The 8,971-nt window shown below is 44.3% G+C and overlaps 1 protein-coding gene across 1 annotated transcript in view; it reads right to left on the reverse strand.

Annotated features, from left to right (window-relative positions):
* The window catches only part of LOC138978906 (uncharacterized), a 62,102-nt gene that overhangs the window by 39,348 nt on the left and 13,783 nt on the right, over positions 1 to 8,971 (reverse strand). The gene's annotated exons all lie outside the window — the stretch shown is intronic.

An 8,971-nucleotide genomic window follows, 5' to 3' on the forward strand; every position in this document is an offset into this window, starting at 1 on the left:
TAGTCAGCCAGGAAGGTATGTCCCATTTTTCCTCTGAATGTAATGTACTGTGTGTGTGTGTGTGTGTGTGTGTGTGTGTGTGAGTGTGTGTGTGTGTGCGTGTCTGCGTATGTGTGTGTGTATGTGTGTCTGCTTGTGTGTGTGTGTGTGTGTGTGTGTGCGTGCGTGCGTGCGTGCGTGCGTGCGTGCGTGCGTGCGTGTGTGCTATTTATTTATTACTATTTATATGATTATCTGCTTGATTCAGTTCGTTGTAAAGCAAACTCCCACTCTCTTTCTCTCTCTCTAATAGCTAACTCCACATAAGTCACTGACTGCTACCGTTATTCTTTGTGGTTGATTTACGACTGAAGTTCGATCTCTACAGGCAAACAAAAACCTCTTCACTTGCTCGCCCTTGAGCACTGGTGCAATGTGCACACAAAATAATGTGAAGTCGCAGAGTACACCACTCTAAACAACATTTACAAAGCACTAGTGCAACTGTGATCGTAAACATTCCCTGAACGTAATGGACGAGGCTTCCTAATTAGTAACAGGTGATGTCTGGATTTAAAATACATGTAGACGTTTGCCTTCCCTCTGTGTGCGGGAATGTCTTCTGGTTTTTTGGTCTGACATGTGCGCATATTATTTCATTAAAATAAAGTCTTATAATACTGATGTGCCATTCGTCGATTGTTTTTTCTTTGCTTACTTGAAGAGTTGCTTTATTTAGTGTTGTTTACTTATTGTTTTGTTTTAATCAGCTGTTGATTATCTTTTTCTCCAACAGTTTTGTCACCCTGCTTTTTCCTTAACATTATTGACCGCATGAAGATATAGGATAGGGACAGATAGGAGCACACATTCTTGAAGACAGCGCAAGGTAAACCAAACACATGACTAGCTTTCTTCCACTTTTGTTTAGGGTATAGTACCTGCCTGCCAACCTCCCTGAATCATTCTGAACTGTGAATAATCCCAAGGCAGCAAATAAATCCTGTAGGATCGATTCCTCTGAAAGACTATTGGCTTAACCTCAGCGTCAAACTGATTTGTTCTGGCTAGCGGTCTTGTTGGTATTGTTTGAGGTTTAAAGGTACCTTACCTCTAAAAGATCGTCGAACAGTCAAACACTTGTTCAAACTTTTACATGTGGTGGAAGATCATCCCTTTCGGTTGGACATATAGGAAACAGCTCCAGCCAAACTGTGCAGTTTGGTCAGTTTTTGTGGGAAGTAATAACATTTTCAGATTGACGTTGTAGGTGTAACTCAAGAAAGTAAGCCATCAGAAAATTCATTTTCTACAAATTTGAAAGCAACCATTCGCCGTCTCCTGGGAGGTAGCAAGGGTGTGCTGCTTGCACTGATAACACACACAAAGCAAAATTAGAATTAGAAACCTCTGGGGTTTTTTTTTACAAAACTTGTTTCAAATCTCTTTCTTTTTTTTTAGAAACTTTACAGAGATGCGTGTTTTGTTGTTGTGGTGGGTTTTTTTTAATTGCTAGGTTTTGTTGATTAAGCCCGATCTCTGTTCCAACACATAAACAGACCCTTTTACTTTTCGGGTTCACTTCGTGCAAACCCATAACACAGATATCAGCTATCTAAACTCCCTGACAAATGACTCACTTCTCTGATATCTGATTTTCAATTCGAAACCAAGCAAGAGCCTCTATTATTTCATTCGTAACGAACTGGTAGAAAAACACATTATTTCAGTCTTCCAGCTGAACAATATAACTGCCTATTTCAACAGCGCAGTCTGGCAGATAACATTTAGAATATAAACGGCAGCATCTGAAACAACATTGCACACCGTTAAAGAAACATGCTGGGCAGTTATCTTAATCTCACGATAACAAACAAAACAATAGATGTTTCTCGTTGTACAGTCAAAAGTTATTAGATACGCGAGAGATACTATTTCTCAAAGCGATAGATTCAAAATCAGAAAGTGATCTGAGCAATGCGTCACATATATATTATAAATCTACACCAAAACCAATGGAGAAAAAATAATAAAACGTGAAAAAAAGACATCAGAGCAGAGCCCTCTATATTGAAGGTATGCTCTCTCTCGCTCTCTCTGAATCAGGCATGCTTTCCCCTCCCTCCCCCCCCCCCCACCCATCTCTCTCTCTCTCTCTCTCTCTCTCTCTCTCTCTCTCTCTCTCTCTCTCTCTCTCTCTCTCTCTCTCTCACACACACACAACCACCTTCCCCTCCTCCCATAGATCGCAGAATCGATCAAACATCTGATCATTTCCAACATGTTTGCCAACACCATTTGACACTTTCGAAGTCTCACATTTTTGTGTTGGATCAACCATTACAGAGATGTATTAACATCGATTCCGTTTCTGTCTTCAACCCCTGGCCACTTCTAGTTCTAGCAACATGCACGTAATGCAAACACTCTTACTGAGTGCAAACACGTCTGGAATTCATAAATCATAGACAAGTTAAAGGACGTAGGCGGAGGGGAGAAAGAGAAAGAGAGAAAGAGAGAAAGAGAGAGAGAGAGAGAGAGAGAGAGAGAGAGAGAGAGAGAGAGAGAGAGAGAGAAAGAGAGAGAGAGAGAGAGGGAGGAAAACATGAGAGGGAGGAAAACATGAGAGAGAGAGAGAGGGAGAAGAGAGACAGAGAGAGACAGACAGACAGTGAGAGAGACAGAGAGAGGGAAACATGAGAGAGAGAGAGAGAGAGAGAGAGAGAGAGAGAGAGAGAGAGAGAGAGAGAGATGGGTGAAAGAGGGAACAGGAGAAAGAGAAGGAGGGGGGCCAGGAGAGGGACAGAGAGAGAGAGAGAGAGAGAGAGAGAGAGAGAGAGAGAGGGTGCCAGGAGAGGGACAGAGAGAGAGAGAGGGGGGAGGGACAGAGAGAGAGAGAGAGGGTGCCAGGAGAGGGACAGAGAGAGAGAGAGAGAGAGAGAGCAGGAGAGGGACAGAGAGAGAGGGGGCAGGAGAGGGACAGAGAGAGAGGGGGGCAGGAGAGGGACAGAGAGAGAGAGGGGGGGGGCAGGAGAGGGACAGAGAGGGGGTAGCAGGAGAGGGACAGAGAGAGAGAGAGGGGTAGCAGGAGAGGGACAGAGAGAGAGAGAGAGAGAGAGAGAGAGGGGGGGCAGGAGAGGGACAGAGAGAGAGAGAGAGGGGGGGGGGGGCAGGAGAGAGGGGGGGGGCAGGAGAGAGAGAGGGGGAACGAGAGGGAGAGAGAGAAAGGGAGAGGGAGGGGAGAGAAATAGAGAAAGAGAGAGAGAGTCAGGGGGATAGAGGAAGACTCAAGAGGGAGAGAGAAATGGAGAGAGAGCGAGAGAAAGAAAGAGAGCGAGAGCAGAACTGAGAAGCAGAAATCAACAGCAGTACTTCTGGCTAATGAAGCATGTGAGAGCACAAGATCAATTTTAAATGAGAGACCTTCCCATCTCTCTCTAAGCACCTGTATTCAAACAAACAAGTTTATGACACAAGGAACTATGAATTTCAAATCTGAATCACATACCGTTCTCTTTTCGTTCAAGAATAAAGGGAATGAAAAACAGGCTTTTACTGCGCTGAGCTACATGTACTACAATAGAATACCGTGAGAGCGAATGATTGAAGACAGTAATGACACTAAGCATGGTTGTGTCTGCAAGATAATGGGGGTTTTGAAGGACTTCACAAGCGCCATTTGTCAGAGCTTAACGTGTCAAACTTGCTGTTACAGTGTTCTATGCCACACAAATATTCGTTTTATCTAGCCTACAGAAGAAAGTTATTATCACCACTAATTTATTTTAATGCTGAGGTAGCACTAAACTATATACACGAAGAAAGCTAACAAGACCCAAACGTACCACACACACACACACTAACAACAACACGGAGACACACTTCCTTCAAAGTCACAGACTGAAGTAGTAATTCAAAATCAGAAGAAGAATGTCAAATAATTATAATAATATAATCAACCAATCTCTCTCTCTCTCTGTCTCTGTCTCTCTCCCTCTGTCTCTCTCTCTCTCTCTCAGGCTCTCTCTCTCTCTCTCTCTCTCTCTCTCTCTCTCTCTGTCACACACACAACCACACACACACACACACACACACACACACACACACACACACACACACACACACACACACTCCTTTTCAAATCCACACAACTCGAAGTGGTACTTGAAAACCAGACAAATATCCAACAATTAGAAAGTACATACTCGACCAGCAACAGAAGAGAAGCCTAGTATCCCGTTACCCAATATCACGGTTACAATGCAGATTAACACCACACAAATCCAAGTTCACCACAATCAAAAACACCATTCTCCAATCACACCGGGAAACACAAGAGCCTCTCTACTGCAACTCTGGTACCCGACACTGAAACGGCCGGGTACCTCACCACTCGCTCAATACAGACCAATGTCAGCGAGGAGAGGGGTAGGCGAGGGGGGGGGGGGGGGAGCACAATTCCTCTCACCTCACAGTCTCAATTCTACTTCTGCACGAGCCCCATAACAGGGGGATTATCACGCTATCAGGTTACCAGCCTACAGGTACAAAGGAAGGGATTTTACACCCCCCCCCCCCCCAACACACCGCCGATCAAGATCCCCCTCTTGGCACCAGACAAAGTTTGGCAGTGTCTGCAGGGGGTCTTGAGAGGTATTTGTCTTCTGAACTTTTCGGCTTTGGTTAGAGCACAGGCAAATGATTATGGGTGGGGTTAGGGTGTGGTGGTGGTAAGAGGACAGGACCTAGGGGTTTCTCCTCTCCTTTTGTCAACTCGTACAACGTTTTATATATATAAGAGGACACGGGGGGAACTCCGACCACCACCCCCTCCCCCACTCAGTGCCATATATAAGCCGGTGGTTTAGAGGTCCACAGAAGAAATGGTGTATGCCGCATTAATGTAAACAATACTTTGTGGAGGATGTTGTTCATGCATTCAGTACAGCTTCTGTACAGAAAGTGATTGAGCACTAATCAAAGTGTGGCCTAACCACATGCACCCATATATGCTATTTGCATGGAACACATTTTCGTGAACAATCAAACCTGCCTATAACGGCAACCCAAGAGACCGTCATCGACCAAAAGCGGTCGTTTTAGACAGGTGGTCGCCGTGGAAAGGGAAATAATGTTGGAAAAAAACTTGTCAGGGAGCCTTTAGGAATGTTGTTATTGGCAGGTTGTCGTTATCGAGATGTCATCGTTAGAGCAGATTTGATTGTAGTTTCGACCTTCATTGGCAAAGCCAGGAGACACAATTCCACGCTACCTTCCACTACAGTAACCGTATCATCTGGCGGTCATTAACGATCCCACCCGTACAATGATCTTTTCAGCACGAGCCAACCATTAACACCACACGTTAGATTCATTTCTAAATTACAGGATAACAACCACTGATATGACGTCCCTCGGAATACTCTACACTACTGGCGCTGAAAATGACTCTATTGCAGTCAAAGCAATCACGAATTCTGAGCTCACAGATGGCCTGAACGTTCTTTGGAACTCCATGAATGGCACTGCCCTACAGGTGTCGGACCATAGCATTCATCAAGGTTGGAAGGGTAGGCTGTCTTTAGTAGTCTTTTACTTAGCAGATATGGACAAACGTCAACTCAGACCACAGCCTCTGGAAAGCAGCGAGTCTTAATGGACTCTATCAACGTCACAGGTATCACGACTTTTGAACTCTCAGTCACCTCACAGACGGTCGAAATGTCCTTCAGAGGACATGTGCACGAAACAGCGACCAACAGGGTCGAACCCAAGCAATGGTTTACAAAGCATTCACCGAACTAAGGAACATCCAGGCTTTCCTTTCATAATGTGTAGACAAATCGGCTTTCTATCTCTGCGAGTCACACATAACTAATCGGCTTTCTATCTCTGCGAGTCACACATAACTAATCAATTTGGTCCTGGATCTCTGGGGTCCGAGTTACACACAAAAAACATACGCCCCAAATCTCCCCCCCCCCCCCCTTTTCCAATCGCGGAATCTTCTTGTCGCGTGATTTATACTCTCTCTCTCTCTCTCTCTCTCTCTCTCTCTCTCTCTCTCTCTCTCTCTCTCTCTCTCTCTCTCTCTCTCTCTCTCTCTCTCTCTCTCTCTCTCTCTCTCTCTCTCTCTCTCTCTCTCTCTCTCTCTCTCTCTCTCTCTCTCTCTCTCTCTCTCTTTATCACTGAATGAAGCTTGTTTCGCACACGTGCAAACACTGAACAACGACAACGCGAAACACACACACACACACACACAGACACACACACACACTCAGACAGTGCTACCAAAACCTGTTTCCCAATTCCACAGAAATCCAACAAACCAAAACACTCACTGGCAACAAAACCTTGAGTAATAGAAAACCCCACCATGAATACTGGACACATTGAAGATCACATTACGCACACACACAGTAGATTAAAAACCAAATGGCCACGCACCGTCAACCCCGATAGTCATCCCAAAGCAATCCCTGCTTCAAGGGAAAAAGCTGTCGACACAGTCACCACTCGCAGACACACACTATCAGTGTTCGATCCAGCTTTTCTCTGTCAGGTGGGGAACACACGACGTCGGTTCGATCAACTGCAAATCAAATCAATCAGGTGTGCATAAAACCGCCTTTACTCTTACTCTTACTCACTCCCGTGCCGCCAATAGGGAGGGGAAAGCTTAGGTGCTGTCAGCAGATTTGTTAGAACTCTTTCTGCCACAGCGGAACCCCCCTTCCAAGACGTCAAACAAATCTGAGAAAATCAGGTCTTAAAAAGGAGGGAGACAAGATGGCGGTACATTTTTTTGAGGTTATGAACAGAAAAGCTGAAATGTCAAGGTCTTAAAAAGGAGGGAGACTTAAGATGGCGGTACATTTGTTGAGGTTATGAACAGAAAAGCTGAAATGTCAAGGTCTTAAAAAGGGGAAAGCCTTAAATGGGGGGGGGGGGGGGTCACTGTAACATAACCTCGTGTGTTAACGATCCTTCGGTTGACGTCTGAGGGTCTCATATTCTGTTTTTGTTTTTTAATGATAAAAAATCGAGATACACCCCCCTCTCTCTCTCTTTCTCTCTCAAATGGTCTTCAACTCCTACCCCCCCCCCCCCCCCCCCCCCCCCAATTTCAGCCTCTCTTCATACACACTAAGTTACTCTAAGGCAAAGTATCAGCATTCTCAAACGCTTCAGAAAATGTGACATAAAGGACTCCCTTGAACTTCAAAACATTGTCGAAACTTAAACGAACAAAGCGGCAAATTTGCCGAAAAAAACTCCCTGTACCCACGAATCTTAAGCTCTGTACACACGTCCCCCCCCCCCCCCCCCCAACCCCCTTTCGTAGAGTAGTTCTACCCTCACAGTCCATCACTTGTCACCTCCGCTTCCTCGAAGGAAAGGAGAAAAATGCCAGTCTTTTATCGAAGTAATAGTTATACCTGAAATGATTCCAAGCCACGCATACCTCGCAACAAAAGCGAAAGTTTAAGCCAGTCCACAATATATCCAATAGCTCTCGCCGCCGGCTCTTAATATTCATAACCTGGCCATTGTGCGGTGTATAAAAGGCAATAATTGCATGCCAAGTGGTACAGTGAACAGGAACGAAATTGATCTGATTGTGCAGACATACTTACCTGGTCCCTTCCTTCCTTGAACGCAATAGTAAACGTCTGCGCCTCAAAGGACTACTTGCGAGGTTTAGCCTTTGAAATCAAACATGCTGTATGTACGTTTTCACTGTTCTACCACGCGCATGTTATCCAAGATGTTTTTGTAACACCAAAGACGGCCTAAAGTCTGTCTGAGGAAAAACTTTGCTTTACTAATCGTTTCGAAATCTTACAATACAAACTGCACACGCTCATTGGTTTGTTTGTTTGTGTGTTTGTTTGTTTGTTTGCTTAACGCCCAGCCGACTACGAAGGGCCATATCAGGGCGGTGCTGCTTTGACATATAACGTGCGCCACACACAAGACAGAAGTCGCAGCACAGGCTTCATGTCTCACCCAGTCACATTATTCTGACACCGGACCAACCAGTCCTAGCACTAACCCCATAATGCCAGACGCCAGGCGGAGCAGCCACTAGATTGCCAATTTTAAAGTCTTAGGTATGACCCGGCCGGGGTTCGAATCCACCGCTCATTGGTCAACTGACTGGTTGATTGATGAACCAAATCACAGTTAAGTGTATTGTTCAGTCAGTAATCCAATTCGCCACCCCTTCCTCTCCCAACTGAACATGATTGTCAAGACCCCACCCCTAGCCCCTTCCTCTCCCAACTAAACATGATTGTCTTGACAATCATGTGTTGTTGTTTTTTTATTACCCAAGTTAGAAGGTTTTCTTTTCGCCTGTTGCTTTTCCTCTTCTTTGGTGTTTTTTGGTCCAATGTAAAAGCACATTGCAACTCAAGTAATATTTTAGGAAGAAATAGAGACATGTTTGTTGTTGTTATTTTCTTTTTTTGTCTTGTTTTTGTTGTTGTGGTTATTTGTTCGTCGTTTGTCTTTTTCTGTAAAATGTATCCGCGGGTGCTTTTGTTACTGCTTTTTGCCATACTTTGTTTTGCCTATGGTTCACCTTTTTACGCTTGTCTGTATTACTGGTAGGGAATTCACAAACTTGATGTTTCTTTTTGAAGTGAACAATCACCGCACACATAAACAGTGACATTAAATACATTTCCAAACCCCAGACATGCTCAACATAAACCTGCTAAGCAAGTATAATAAATATATCTTGATGTACATAAATTAGAAGAATAAGCACACTTTTTTCTGTATTTTGTGATAATATGCTATTTGTGGAAAAGAGAAAAGAAAAAAAAACCATGATTGTCAAGACCCCATGAAGAATATTTGTGCTCAAAACCAATTAATAGCAGACACAAAAATCTCTGGTAAATCTGGTGCAACATCTGAATTTCATAGAAACCCCGGAAAGAACAAACACAATCTGTCAATCATACAAATGAAGGAATGAAAA

The sequence above is a fragment of the Littorina saxatilis genome, linkage group LG10, assembly GCF_037325665.1.
Source record: "Littorina saxatilis isolate snail1 linkage group LG10, US_GU_Lsax_2.0, whole genome shotgun sequence".
Classification (NCBI taxonomy): Eukaryota; Metazoa; Mollusca; class Gastropoda; order Littorinimorpha; family Littorinidae; genus Littorina; species Littorina saxatilis.